This window comes from Dreissena polymorpha, chromosome 5, assembly GCF_020536995.1.
Source record: "Dreissena polymorpha isolate Duluth1 chromosome 5, UMN_Dpol_1.0, whole genome shotgun sequence".
NCBI lineage: Eukaryota > Metazoa > Mollusca > Bivalvia > Myida > Dreissenidae > Dreissena > Dreissena polymorpha.
The window spans coordinates 57,841,317-57,857,812 of record NC_068359.1 but is presented as its reverse complement, the minus strand read 5'-3'; the positions used below and the strand labels follow the sequence as shown (position 1 = coordinate 57,857,812).

The 16,496-nt window shown below is 32.2% G+C and overlaps 2 long non-coding RNA genes across 4 annotated transcripts; both read left to right on the top strand.

Annotated features, from left to right (window-relative positions):
• The first annotated feature begins 5,902 nt into the window (after positions 1–5,902).
• On the top strand, positions 5,903–14,817 carry LOC127831854 (uncharacterized). 3 transcript variants are annotated; one of them, XR_008026518.1, is made up of 5 exons: positions 5,940–6,065; positions 7,047–7,133; positions 10,995–11,061; positions 11,395–11,447; positions 12,537–14,817. It is a non-coding gene; the product is annotated as an uncharacterized LOC127831854 (long non-coding RNA). The 3 variants fall into 3 exon arrangements; XR_008026519.1 differs by having other exon boundaries at positions 5,966–6,065; positions 7,082–7,133; XR_008026517.1 differs by lacking the exon at positions 7,047–7,133 and having other exon boundaries at positions 5,903–6,065.
• On the top strand, positions 7,935–8,703 carry LOC127831862 (uncharacterized). Its single transcript, XR_008026527.1, has 2 exons — positions 7,935–8,158; positions 8,483–8,703. It is a non-coding gene; the product is annotated as an uncharacterized LOC127831862 (long non-coding RNA).
• Positions 14,818–16,496: the final 1,679 nt, after the last annotated feature.

Here is a 16,496-nt window from a genome sequence, read left to right as displayed (position 1 = left end):
TAACCGGAGAACTGAATTATTGCAGTTCAATGAACTAACAAAACAGTAACATGTTGGCAGGCTACTCGAAGACCATTTGCGCGACAATACAGAGAATGTTATTTTATATACAATATTCTATGTAAGAACGCTGACAATAACAAGTATCTCTCAACCTTTATTTATTTGCAGAAAGTAAAAACCATAAGTGCATAGCGAAATCATCCAACCGACGCCATTTTAAATCCTGGATCGAAATTTTGGTCAAGGCGGTCCAGTCCATAACGGTCTTTCTGCTAACGGTCCAATAAAGTAATAAAAAGGACGCAAAGGATTGTCCGTAGCATTAATATGCAAAAATCGTATAATAAAAATATATTTCAAAATTCTAATTAGAATAGTCGATTGTAATGCATACTTTCAAAAAATGAATAATAGCGAAGTCGCATTTTAGTGCTTGTTAACAGCTGTCAACGAGATGATAATTTGTATAGGGATAAAATCGTGTGGCATTGTGCTTAGTAGGTTGTCTGTCAGTTTACATGGTTTAGATACATCGTGTTTAATATATTGTCCGATATGATTGATCTGTTATTCACCATTCAGCGTCTTGCATTTAACACATTACAGTGCTCCAGCTAGGATTTGAAAAGGGCAGGGGGAGGGGGGGGGGCTTTTTGTCAAAAGGACACTGTGGACGCGCAGTATTTTGTCAAAAGGGCACTTTTGAGCACGCGGGCATTTCTGGAATGCTTCCTCTTGCATGTTAATTTATATGGCATTAATAATTGTTAGAATATATTATTCCCATTATTTTTTTATTTTTTTTATTAAACAATTCAAATATAATGTCTACAGTGAGAAATAAATTAATTACAATGAATTGTAATAACATATTTATTCATCACCATATGTAAAATAAAAAAAAAACGGCAGGGGGTGGGGCCTAGGAAGGGCAGGGCGGATGTTCGGGATGGCAGGGCGGAAGTTCGGGAGGGCAGGGCGGGGCGCCCTTGAATTTAGGCCTAGCTGGAGTACTGCATTAGAGGCAACCTATACTTGCGTAAAGGTCAAATAGCAAATAATTTGCATTGGCCCATATATTTTACCAATGTATATATAATCAGAATTTAGTTCATCAAATATTAATCTACTACATTTGTTTGCATTATATAAATTTGTAAGGCTTGATAGCGTTCTTTTCAAACTAGGTATCAGATCAAGGTTCATACAACAATGATCGAGTTTCTAAATACTATTAAGTTTACAATGCAACTCTCTTGTGTGTGGAATTATTAATTAATACAATAGCAACATGATTTTTGTGTAAAATCTATCAAAATACCACCACAATCCAATACCGTAATTACTCAAGACTTTGGACACCCATTTAAAGCAAATATGATTAATTTCGTGCCTATAAATTTTCGGACATACGGATTTTATCCATAATTAAAGACTCTAAATTTTCGGACAGTCAATTTTACAGCAGTATTTTATCAGATTTCGTCCTGTTTTCGCTTATCATGTGACCCTTCGATCATCGTGTTTTTACAACCTGATTAAAGTCATAAAACCAGAAAGATGAATGCCTGAGGGCAATGGAGCATAACATTTGCGTTATTGGGTAACCGATAATAAACAATGGTTTCTTCAAACAGCGATTGAAATGATATCGTATTAAGATAGCAAAATGTTTAATGTTTATATTTGTATGTATAATAGGTTTATTATTGCAAAGATGTGAAGTTGTATTTATTTGGGTGTGTATAAAACGCGGCATTTAACGCAGACTGCAATTTGCAGGCTGCGTTATCGGGCCATAAAACGCAGCCAATATAGACATCGTTGCAGTCAATATAGAAATCGTTGGCAAACGCAGCCAATATAGAAATAGAAGGAATACGCAGCCAATAAAGAGATAGAAGGCAAAAACGTGTGAAGTTCGAGAATGACTGTATCAATAATTCGACGGTGTTAATTAACAGTTTATGTATGAAAGTGGTAAAGGTGCATACATTTTTTAAACTTATTGTTTTTCATCGCTTAAATGGCAGTATATTTGGGTGCTGGAGGTTTCGGTAAATGACAAGTTCGGTAAATTGGATTTATATAATAAATACCGTGGAGGTTTCGGTGTATAGATTTTTTATAGAGGTGTTATACCTACAATGAGGTGTTACTGACACCTATTATTGGCTTACAATAACATCAGGGGCATATATTTACAAACTAGGATTAATTTTGAGTTGAGTAATAAATGATATGCCTACGGTAAAGAATTAAGGGGCTTGAATGAGCAACCTCTGAACATCTTAAAACGAATTCTTTTAGGAAATTTAGGTCCCAAACCAAAAAAATGTAGATTGAATTTAAAATGAAAATCTAGTGAAAGTGAATTTACGATTTAAATAACTCAATAATATTTTTTTAATAATTGGTGCGTTTATTTAAATAACATAATAGTATTTATAAATGATTATTTACGACGGAACCAATGTAAGATTTTCAATAACGTTTAATGCTATTAAAACAGGGTCTTGTAAAATATTGTAGACAAGATTAATTAAAAAATCATATCAAACAAAAACCATAAACAAATATGAAATAATTCGTTTGATATTAATTTCAGTTTAAATATAAATACTGCGCTTGGCCGCTACAAAAATTGTGGATTGCTTCAAATTAAATGTCAAATTCCGAGTGCGTTTTATATATAACAAAGTTTTATTATTTCTTTCTGGTTGAGAAAAACATTAAAAAAACAACAATATATAACATATAATACGCGTACTAATTTATAAAAAGAAGTAAAATGATATGTGTTATGTTTTATAATTTTGTTAAATGCTCGTGCCATTGAATGTTGAGTAAAGCGTAGAGATGCGAACTAAATTACACATAATTTAAAACTGATAAAAATGACATCTAACATAACGCCAGCAGACACGACTGAATACACTGTGTATTAGCAACCTGCTGTGGTGATCCCTTTCTTATCAGCTCAAAACACAGGCACCTGGCTACTGTATTGGAACAATGGGATTGACGGCCGAAATAACTGATTTCATTTTTTGTCTGGACAAATCCGTTGAATAAAAAATACTAACTTATTATCTCTGTAATCTGTTTAATGTACCATATATTATATTTTATAAATTAGACATTTACAACATGGATACAATATATAAAGGACATATTTGAATCTTTTATTTCTTAAAAAAATCAGGACGTAGATACATTAGTGACACAGTACAATACAAATAAGAACATTAGCATCATTCAGAGTTTCCACATGTCTCTTTAATTTCATGTCAATTAATTGACCAACCATGCATTGAGCAACACTTACCTTAATTACTTGATAACATGTGAAAACCTTCTCTTCATCCTCCCTTAACTTTTTTGTTTGAAGATGGCCGTGATAATTTATATAATTACCCAATTACATAATTATTTTATTCATACCACAAATAATTAAATCTTATATTTTTGCACGTATTATTATTTTCTGAATCAAATTGAAAACATAATAATTTTTTATACGGACACAAGAGTAATTCAAAATGTATTAACATACTTTTATAAAATGTATAAAAATGTATGTATGTATAGATAAATGTTTGTACAGATTGAACGAATTGTTGTTTTTAACGCAGAAAATATAGACATCGCTTCAAATTGCAGACTGCGTTATCGGGCCATAAAACGCAGCCAATATAGAAATCGTTGCAGTCAATATAGATATCGTTGGAAAACGCAGGCAATATAGAAATAGAAGGAAAACGCAGCCAATATAGAAACAGAAGAAAACGCAGCTTTATAGAGTCTGAGAATAAGGCAAAAATTTATTGATGTTGTTTGTGGCTAATTTTATGTTATCGAGATTTGCTAAGTGTGAATTTAATGATGAACAATTAGCTGCCAATTAATACTTCCCTTTGAATTTCAATCCAAAAGACCCTTAATTATGCCGGGTTTTTATTTGCTCAGATGTCTTCTAAGCGATTTAAATTGCAACCTTAGGAAGGAAAATTCACACATAATTTTAAACAAATTGTTATATTTTAGCGAGTAACTCTTAGCCGTATATATTCATTTCGGATTTTTTTGTCCATTTCATATCAGTGTTATTACTTGTAATATCAGTGCTGTCAGTGATAAGTGAGAATAAATTTAAGGATGATAACATACAACAAGGTACAATCCAATTCTTTAATGAGTTCGAAACGTATAATGCTTTGACTATATACATACTGGCTGCGCTGTCAACTGCCTTTCTACTTACGCATTTAATTTTAAGTAGAAGAAATAATAGAAATAACAACAACAATAATATTTACTATAATCACATGAGATCACATGAGAAGTAGTAGAGGTTGCAGTAATAGCTAGCAGTAGTAGATGTTGTTGTTGAACTATTCATAGTTGGTGTTGTACTTGAAATGGTAACAGTAGCATCAGCAATATATATCATCAGAATAAAATGTAAAACAACAGCTGCATTAGTTATGAAGAAGAAGATGATGATGATGATGGTGGTGGTGGTGGTGGTGGTGATGATGATGATGATGATGATGATGATGATGATGATGATGATGATGATGATGATGATGATGATGATGATGATGATGATGATGATGATGATGATGATGATGATGATGATGATGATGATGATTTTGATGATTTTGATGATGATGATGCATTATAATGCATTTTTATTATTAGTAGTAGTAGTATTATAGCAGGTATGTGTATTAACGTTAATACACATGCCTGGATTATAGGTTATCATCAACACATGTAATGGATATCAGAACCGAATTCACATAAAAATTGTTTCTATTGTCACGGGACGTTGTTATGATTCGCACATCAGACAGTCGGTTGTCATAGCAGTAGTGTACCAATATACAAGATATGGCTTTGCGATAAGAAATTAAAGGTCCCTTAGTTTACAGCGTTAAACATGGGTTTTCGTTTTAACAGGGCATATGTTGGTCCAAATAATATTCATGTTGTTAGGATTGGAAAGCGTTCTTCTTTAAACTAAACCCATTTATGTAATTAAAAACATTTGGCATCGCAGATTTGCTACATAGAAAGAACTTAATATCATGTAAAAAATATCAGTAGTAATATAACTTGCAGTAGTAGTAGAAGTAGTAGTAGTAGTAGTAGTAGTAGTAGTAGTAGTAGTAGTAGTAGTAGAAGTAGTAGTAGTAGTAGTAGTAGTAGTAGTAGTAGTAGTAGTAGTAGTAGTAGTAGTAGTAGTAGTAGTAGTAGTAGTAGTAGTAGTAGTAGTAGTAGTAGTAGTAATAGTAGTGGTAGTGGTATAGTGGTAGTAGTAGTGAGCTAAATAGCTGGAAATTGCATAAATCTAAATACACACACGCACGTATGCACACACACACACGCACACACAATAGCACTCACTCGAGTAATATGAGTAGTAGTAGTAATGCAGTTGTCTAGTATGAAAAGACAAAATGTGTTCAGCAAGTATTGAAAGATGAAAGTTCCTTTTTCAGCACATGAAGTTGGTATTTGCCATGTATAAATCAATCTGAACAAAAATATAATAGAAGAATAAAACAGATACTAAATCGGTTTGTTATACTAGGTCCCTCAGTCAAGAGCCGTTTATAAATGTTTGTTTAAAATAAAGTTGCGTGTTACCAAAAAGCTATCAATAAATATGTCTATTAAAAAGTCTTTCGTGTAACCATATCGCTTTCATATTCGCATCGTATGATAAAATTGAACCTACGAATGTGACAACGGTAAATTGTTGTTCCAAATGCATATACAGTTTATAATTTGTTAACTTGTCTCTAAAATCGTTGTACAGCAGCGTAAGAAAAATAAACGTTCGGAAACGAACAATAAAATAGTGTAGCCGTAATCGATTAAAACGCAGTGTTTTTTCAATCGAGATTGTCCGTATTAAAGTGTTTTTTGATTGGATAGTAAGCTTTACAATAACCAATGAGAATGATTGTAACAAACTAAATAAATGGCGGTTTATTATTTTGTTTAGGAAAAGCAGTTAACCGAAAGCTGTATGTCTCATCTGGTCATGATAAGTAAGGCATTAATTTGAAAGAGGAATGCAGTTAACAAAGATTACATACAATATTAAATTGCTCTCGAGCATATATTTAAACCATCGGTATAGGTTGTTTTAACTAGAGCTTCATGTAATAGGATCTTTTTCGGACTTACGGTAATTTCGGACAAATTCGTTTGTAACGTATTCAAGTTACTTGTACTGATATATATTTACATTTAAGGTCATTAGCACATACATATATATGACAAATGAGACATAGAATAAATCGCAGATTTCAGATAATTAAGACTAGTAGGTGATTTAAAATTCCAATATATATTTATTATATAAGAGCATCAAATAAAACGCTGTTGCTGTATGCATATTTTTAACAATAGACGAGTTAACGAGTGACGTCACGCGCACCTGCAAAGTTTAGACTCCGCCCACTGGTTGGCAAAAAGAGATGGAGTTCATATAATCGCATATAGAGATGGTGATCATAATCATCGAGTTTATTGATAATCATGCACTGTATCAAATATAATTTTATAAATTATTTCTAAATAAAACATTAGCATGCAAGGAAATGCATTTAGGAAAGATTATATTGCTATTATTTGTTTTTACTAAACAAACTTGGGAGTAGAACACAATCTACAAGCTCGGTATTTGGTTACCACAAAGATATTTCTGCCTAGCACATCATTTTTAGATTAAAAAAATCTCAGAAAATGTAAATTCTTTAAGAATAAACTTAATTTAATGAAAGAATACAATTAAGGATGAACACAACAACAAATAGATCGATTTTATGTACGCAACATAGTTCTGATTTGAACGTTAATACATGAAGTCTGTAAAAACTTACCATGGTACACATTAAATAAATTCACTTGATAAATGTAATTGTTTTTATTTAATTGTTCACACCAATTTTGACACTGTTTGTTTCATCATTTTAAACCCGGTGTTTAATTGCATGATTATCTCGTTATGATCGGATACTGTGCAGACAGTTACAAAGTAAACATGGTGTCATTAAACCAGGGACCTATACTTGGGATGCCTGCATAAACCACATGTGGCAGATGATTTTATGGTAATTAAACACAATTTATTATACCTTCATGTCATCTCTTGGCATATTGAGCAGTCATTTAAGCCAAATTTCAAAGCCAAAATATGTTACAGTTGCTTTAATAAAATATGTTAACATATTTAAAAAAAAAATGAAGATATTACTTCGAAATGGATTAGCAGGATTAAGTGTATATATATATATATATATATATATATATATATATATATATATATATATATATATATATATATATATATATATTAGCCAGTTTAATCATAATATACATTGTTTAATAACTATAAATTTAAAATTTTGAGCAATTTTACTACTACAAAATTAATGTATTGAACGATTACCAGCATTTTTTAAATGAAATCGGCAATTACGTGTAAACATTGTAAGTTACAGCAGTGCACGAAACACCATCATGAAAGCAATCAATCAAAACTACTTGCGTAAAATAAATTAAATATATAGTGTTATTTATCATAAAATGCTTGATTGTTACATGTATCACTCCTTATCACTTAGTTAAAAAATTCAATATACATGCAAAGACAGTTCAATTTGCACAATATGCAGGGTGTTTTTACCATGTGTATGCTTAAAATAATCAATATCGTCATTCAATGGAAACGAAATGAAAATTCATTCAATGGAAAAGAAAATGATTAAATTTAACAAATGTTATGTATTCCGCTTTTTTAGGGTTTTGTTTTATAATTGGTTTAATGCACCTCTTACACATTCGATCGCTGATGAACAATAACAATATCCACACCACTTATAAATGTGATCAAATAAATATATGTTTCATTATTTTTAACCAGGTTTTCCGAAGGAAAAAACTGGTTATTAGATTGGCGAATGCGGGCGGGCTGGCTGGCGGGCTGGCGGAATAAGCTTGTCCGGGCCATAACTATGTCGTTCATTGTCAGATTTTAAAATCATTTGGCACATTTGTTCACCATTATTGGACGGTGTGTCGCGCGAAATAATTACGTCGATATCTCCAAGGTCAAGGTCACACTTTGAGTTCAAAGGTCAAAAATGGCCATAAATGAGCTTGTCCGAGCCATAACTATGTTGTTCATCGTCAGATTTTAAAATCATTTGGCACATTTGTTCACCATCATTGGACGGTGTGTCGCGCGAAATAATTACGTCGATATCTCCAAGGTCAAGGTCACACTTTGAGTTCAAAGGTCAAAAATGGCCATAAATGAGCTTGTCCGAGCCATAACTATGTTGTTCATCGTCAGATTTTAAAATCATTTGGCACATTTGTTCACCATCATTGGACGGTGTGTCGCGCGAAATAATTACGTCGATATCTCCAAGGTCAAGGTCACACTTTGAGTTCAAAGGTCAAAAATGGCCATAAATGAGCTTGTCCTGGCCATAACTATGTCATTCATTGTGAGATTTTAAAATCATTTGGCACATTTGTTCACCATCATGGGACGGTGTGTCCCACGAAAGAATCACGTCAATATCTCCAATGTCAAGGTCGCCACGACTAAAAATAGATTTAAAAAAAAAAAAAAATTACAAAGGGGGTTAATTTTTTTTGGTCATTTCAAAAGTTCAGTTTGAGTTTTCTCCCTTTATCAGATTTTTTTTTCACAATGAAAACCTGGTTTTGTGACAATTTTGTCCCTTGTTGAAATATCATTTATAAAAGTCTTACTATAACAAAGATGACGGCTTATTTATTATCCCCGCCAAAATTTTTTTCAGAGGGGATATAGTAATTGGTCCTGTCTGTCCGTCTGTCTGTCCGGCTGAAACTTTGTCCGGAGCATAACTCCAAATCTATTCAATGGATTTACTTTAAACTTAGACTATAAACAGATGGCAACTAGGAGAAGTGCAGTGACCAAGAACCATAACTCTATTTACCTTACTTTTTGAATTATTTCCCTTTTTATATAATTTTAAATTAAAATTTTGTCCTGAGCAAAACTCTAAATCTACTGAAGGGATTTACTTGAAACTTGAAATATAAACAAATGGCAACTAGGAAAAGTGCAGTGACCTAGAACCACAACTCTATCTACCTTAGTTTTTGAATTATCTCCCCTTTTATATGATTTTAAAATAAAGTTTTGTCCGGAGCATAACTCTAAATCTACTGAAGAGATTTACTTGAAACTTGAAATATAAACAGATGGCAACTAGGAGAAGTGCAGTGACCAAGAATCACAACTCTATCTACCTTAGGTTTTTAATTATCTCCCCTTTTATATAATTTTAAAGTACTTTTTTTTTCGGAGCATAACTCTAAATCTACTGAAGGGATTTACTTGAAACTTGAAATATAAACAGATGGCAACTAGGAGAAGTGCAGTGACTAAGAACCATAACTCTATCTACCTTAGTTTTTGAATTATCTCCACTTTTATATAATTTTAAAGTAAATTGTTGTCCGGAGCATAACTCTAAATGTACTGAAGGGATTTACTTGAAACTTGAAATATAAACAGATGGCAAGTAGGAAAAGTCAGTGACTAAGAACCATAACTCTATCTACCTTAGTTTTTGAATAATATCCCCTTTTATATAACTTTAAAGTAAATTTTGTCCGGAGCATAACTCTAAATGTACTAAAGGGATTTACTTGAAACTTGAAATATAAACATATGGCAACTAGGAGAAGTGCGGTTACCAAGAACCATAACTCTATCTACCTTAGTTTTTGAATTATCTCCCCTTTTATATAATGTTAAAGTAAATTTTTGTCCGGAGCATAACTCTAAATCTACTGAAGGGATTTACTTGAAACTTCAAACTTAAACAGATGGCAAGTAGGAGAAGTGCAGTGACTAAGAACCATAACTCTATCTACCTTAGTGTTTGAATTATATCCCTTTATTTAATTTCAAAGTAAATTTTTGTCCGGAGCATAATGAATTATCTCCCTTTATTTGTTTTTACAAATATTATTCTACTCTCTTAAACAAATGTTGTCATACAAGCAAACACATTTCGGCGGGGATTTGGCACTACTGTGACAAGCTCTTGTTTGTTTTTTTTGCTGTATTTAGTCTTCCGATCACGTTTACTCTGATGCTTATAACTAATTCGTATTTTTATAAAGACGAAAATATATTTGTGAATAAAAAAATATTGTTACTAAATATAATCTATTTGCGCGATTATTTAAGTGATTTGATGTTTATTTCGGATTATTTTATCGTTTTATTGACTATACAAAAGTCTTATATACATGTTTTACATTACTGTAACCAGTGTTTTTGCCAACCAGTCAGTGCGCATGCGCGGAAAATCCCCAATGTAAACAATAACAATTTAATCGTCTATACGGGAGTTTTGTAACTTAAGTAGATTCATATGAGCATGAATGCTTATGACCTATGGATAACCCATTAAGCTGAAAGATAATTTCCAATGGGGTCCATAAAACACACACTGAAATAGCAAAATGATTTAAAGATACATAATTATATGAACAAACACTAACAACATTATGTTGGTTATATGGTTATACATAACCATATGAACAAACAACATATCCAATGTAAACTACTGGAGCAGACATTATCTTTCTAAAAAAACAAGTCTAAAAATAGAGTGTACTGATAGCTTGCTGATATTTTGTCTGCGTGTATTGACTCAAATGTATTTTTTGAAGCAGCGCTTGTTCTTTAGTAGATTATTAAGGTGTAAGAATTGCTGATACACGTGCTTAAAAATAACGCTGCAGCGATACCAGTATATTGATGGCACAATAAGACTATGACCAGATCAAAAAAATATAGTTACGAGTTGGGCAATTAGTTTATTGGCACTGAGTGTCTAAGTCATGAGTTTTGTTTAATGACACAATTTAATAAACAATGCACTATTTATTTAAAGGTGCAGATAAACAAGTGTAATGCTCCCGAAGAATGTTTGGGCCAAACAATATCTAAGAAACAAAAAGGTATGTTCCTAAAAAACTCTTTAGTTTTTTTGTATAAGTAGATAAATACAGTCAATGTTATACCATTTTCAATAACTTTAATTTGTAGTGGTGAATTGTAAACATAATTGTCCTCAGTTTGTATTAAAAGTAAAATATCATCAGCTAGTATAGTGTATGAGTATATTTTATGTTGATGCTAATTAAATTGATGGAAATGTCTACTTGATTTTATATAACACTTATCTTGTGTGTAGAAAAATATAGGAAGATTTTTGATCCCCCACTCATCAGCAACAGACAGCCATTTCATTCAAGAGGATTATGCTTCTTATGTTTTTACTTTTCTTTCAGTTGATAAAAATGCAGAAAGATATGGCCAATTCATTGAAGGTGACGACATGCAGGTGTGTACTTATTAGCATAAGTTCTGACTTAGATATGATTTGTGAAAATCTTGGTTGATGACTTGTATTTAATATTAAAGAGGCCTTTTCACAGATTTTGGCATGTATTGAAGTTTGTCATTAAATGCTTTATATTGATAAATGTGAAAATTGGATCTAAAAAGCTCCTGTCAAAACAACAAGAATGAAATTTAAAAAAGAAAACAAGTAACTCTGAACATGGCTTGAACCACTGACCCCTGGTGTAAAAGTCTTATCGCTTAGACCAATAGGCTATCCATTCAATCGTTACACGTTGCAACGCTTTATAATTTTCAAGTTTTTAAATCATCAAAAGATGCATATGATGGATATTTTAGAGCATGCTAAATGTTCAGTATTACTGTTTCCTGTCAAATATCATAACTACCATGAAAATATGCGAATCTGAAACATTTTTATTTTGTCAATTTACCAAAACTTTAAAAGGCCCCTTGAAAGAAATTAGAAACCTGACATATTGCCATATTAACTACCTATACAACTAGAAAAGTGTGTTTATCTTATTCTATTAAATTATTTATTTTCTTATAAACATGGGGTCAAGCTCTATAAATGTGTATATATTGCAATAAAATAATTGAGTACTGTTAGCTGATTTTGTTTACATTGAACATGGCCATACTTCTCTACTACCACCTGTGTATGGGGAAAATGTGTTTCCAACTGGTGTTTTCACTTCATAAATAGATTATTAAGAATTATCTTGGCAAATGCATATGGTATGGGTGTGTTTTAGCTAAAGTTAAAGAAACTTTAATAAGTTTCAAATGATTCAAATGTTTCTGATTCATTATCAGGAATAATTTAAAGTATTCTTATAACCTCACTATGTAAATGTTATTTTAAGAAAAATATATTGAAATTGGGTATTCTGATTGGTTTGTTTTGCACATTGACACTGTTATAAATTGCAAAATAATATTTAAAAATAAATGTATGTATATAACAATTTATGTACCAAAAGGACACTATTGCGGTACTACAATTAGACCTTTAATTACACATGTTAATGAATATATAATGTACAAGTACATAATTGTGTTTTAGGTGTGACTGTATGCACGACTGTTACTGCTGCCTGGATATTATGTGAGCAAGAAACACGTCTGGATTATAATTTGGACACACATGTACAGCTGTTTTGTGAATATGATAAATTATGTATGCTATATTTGCATTTTTGATGGGTTTTTAGATGTTTAATGTTCAATACATCAGACAAACTCTGAAGTTTTTTTTTAAATAGAATATTAATTTATAAAACAAAATCCCATGAACTACAACCATATGTTTATAGCTTTACACTTCAAGAACAACTATTTTTGTGTATTATGATTATATATTTGTTAATGAGATACAATTTTGAGTTGAAATATTATGAATTTTGTTATGCCGGCGTAATATTTGATTTTGGTCTGTAAATAAGAAATTATTGGAAATGCCAGAGATTCGCTTATGAGTTGGAATGTTTTAAATTTTGTCACGCCGGCATAACATTTTAAATTTTTGTCTGTAAATAGGAAATGTTTGGACATTTATCAGCCATTCACTTTCTGTAGAAATGTTATGAATTTGTTACGCTTGTATAGCATTTAGGTTTGGGTCTGTGAATATGAAATTATTGGAAATACAAGAGATTAACTTATGAGTTGAAATGTTTGGATTTTTGTTAAGCTGGCATATTATTTTGAATTTGGGTCTGTAAAAAGCAATGATAGGAAACTTGAGAGCAATGCACTTTCTGTGGAAATATTACTTATTTTGTTATGCCGTCTTAACATTTGAGATTGGGTCTGTAAATAAGTAATTATTTGAAATGCAAGTAATTTACTTTTAATTTAAAATGTTTGGAATTTTGTTACGCTGGCATAACATCTTATGTTTTAGTCTGTAAATAAGAAATCATTCGAAATGCAAGTGATTCACTTTGAGTTGAAATGTTTGGAATTTTGTCACACTGGCATAACATTTACAGTTTTGGTCTGGAAATAAGAAATCATTAGGAATGCAAGCGATTCACCTTTGAGTTAAAATGTAATGAATTTTGTTTAGCTGGCGTAACATTTTTTTTTGTTTTCAAAAAATTAGCATGTCAAAATTATCGCAAAAAAACCCTGTAAAACACCCCTTTTAATTGGGATTCATGGACATTCCATTTTTAAAATAGACAGATTTTTATGAATTTTGTGAGTTTGTACCGCCAGCGTAACATTTAAAGTGGAATGATTTATTTGGTGATGTTATAATGAACCTTTGTGAGTTTGTACCGCCAGCGTAACATTTTCAAAGAATTATCTGTCTATGTGATTATGAACCTTGGGGAGTTTGTACCGCCGGCGTAACATTTTTATTTTTCTGTCAAAGTGATTATGAATTTTGTGAGTTTGTAACGCCAGCGTAACATTTAAAGTGGAATGATTTATTTGGTGATGTTATAATGAACCTTTATGAGTTTGTACCGCCAGCGTAACATTTTCAAAGAATTATCTGTCTATGTGATTATGAACCTTGGGGAGTTTGTACCGCCGGCGTAACATTTTAGTTTTATTTTTCTGTCAAAGTGATTATGAATTTTGTGAGTTTGTACCGCCAGCGTAACATTTAAAGTGAAATGATTTATTTGGTGATGCTATAATGAACCTTTGTGAGTTTGTACCGCCAGCGTAACATTTTCAAAGAATTATCTGTCTATGTGATTATGAACCTGGAGTTTGTACCGCCGGCGTAACATTTTAGTTTTATTTTTCTGTCAAAGTGATTATGAATTTGTGAGTTTGTACCGCCAGCGTAACATTTTAAGTGGAATGATTCATTTGGTGATGTTATGAACCTTTGGAAGTTTCTACCGCCAGCGTAACTTTTTTTTAAATGAAATTATTTATTTGGTGATGTTATAATGAACATTTGGGTGTTTGTACCGCCAGCGTAACATTTAAGTTGAATTATTTGTTGATGTTATACTGAACCTTGGGGAGTTTGGACTGCAAGCAAACGTTTTCAGTTAAATTTTTCTGTTGAAGTGATTATAAAATTGGAGAGTTTGTACCGCCAGCGTAACATTTTAAGTTGAATTTTTTAGTAGAATGAATTATGTGTTGATTTTATAAAGGCATTTGGAAGGTTGAACCGCCAGTGTAACATTTTTAAGTTCATTTATCATTTATATGATGATATTATAATGAACCTTTGGGAGTTTGTACCGCCAGCGTAACATTTTAGTTTATATTTTCTCTGGAAGTGATTATGAAATTTTGATAGGTTGTACTGCCAGCATAATATTGAATTATGTTATGATGTGATAATAAACCTTTGGGAGTTTGTACCGCCAGTGTAACATTTCAGTTCAATTTTCCTGTCTGAATGTAAGAAGGGTTGTACTGCCAGCGTAACATTTTTTGTACTTTCTTATAAAAACTGAGAAAAATTTGGGTTTATTCTAAAGAAATTTCTTTGAAAATGGCCATTGTAAAAGGGATTCTGTGGAAAATCCCTTTTTAAAATATAATCAATTGTAATTAACCACGGGCTTATTAAAATTAAAACGATGACATTACATTGTACCAGCTGTTTATTGTTGTATACTGTAAGCTTGAAATATTTTAAATAATGTAAACAACTTACCTTGTATAAAGTTGGCACATTGTTGTCAGGTGTAGAAACTATTATACTTATTTCTGTTAAGTTGCACTGGCTGAACCAAAAGAATTATGTAGTCGTTTCTAAATAATCACGAAACAATCTACTAATGCATATATGCTTGCCAGTTGCTGAGTTTGTGAATTTCCATTCATTATACTATCGGCCTTGGCAAACAGCGTAGACTCAGATTAGACGCCGCATGATGTCTGCTATTTGGTACGCAGAAGATTTGCATATCCACGGGTGTTTTATGTCAAATGTTATGGTTTTTCAATAGATCGTATACTTATCTACAAAACAGCGAATTAGCGTTCACTTGACATCATTTTTAATTATGTTATTTTGTTAATACTTTCTCGCGTTCTTTTCGCCTTTGGTCGACGCCGTCTGCTATTTCAAACGATGAAGATTTCCATATCCACTGGCGTTTTTTTATGTCAAATGTAAGTGTTTTCCAATGGATCGTATACTTATCTACAAAACAGATAAGTAGCGTTCACTTTACATCGTTTGAGATGATGTTTTTTTGTAAATACTTTCTAAGCGTTCATTCTGACGAAGTCGACCATTTTGACGGGTGTGAAGAAATACCGAATTTCCCGTAATTACCAAAATCCCCAGAAATCCACGAGATCCCACGAAATCCCCATTAATATTGATTATTTATCGAAAAACTGCGTATTTTAATATAGATTGTTGCGAAATACACTGAAATAACTAATGAAACATTGTTTTTATGAAAGTTTGATTTCGGATATTTCGGTAGGGTATCGGTATATCCACATAACGCATTTTGTATATCCGGTTATGTAAAACTTGCGATTTTTTTTCGTGATTTCATCAAAAACTAGATTTGTCCCAGGTATAACGCCTACGCCAACAGGTAGATCGCATTCTTGTCCATATACATGTCAAATTTCAGCAAACGTGCTGAGCCAGTTTTCAAGAAACCCAAATCGCAGTGATTCTCGCCACCTTAACGAAACTTAGCCCCCTTTATCATTCGTTCGATTGAACGTCATCAATGATGACGTCCAATACATCACTCATTCCATATGTATGGCACGTCATTTCGTTGATAAAGCCGGTCAACCTCAACGCACGCTGACCTCAACAGCCACTACCGACAAGCGGAAAGTGACCACTGAAACAACGTAGTGCGCCGCCATAGAATAGAAGTTTAATGTTTATTCGTTCAGCTGTTTCTACAAGAGACGGCGTTCGACAGCTGAATACTGTCACTTTGAATTGATTTCATAACTAAAAAATTAATTTACCACCACCGACACCGCCACCGCCACACCACCACAACCACCACCACCACCACCACCACCACCACCACCACCACCACCACCACCACCACCACCA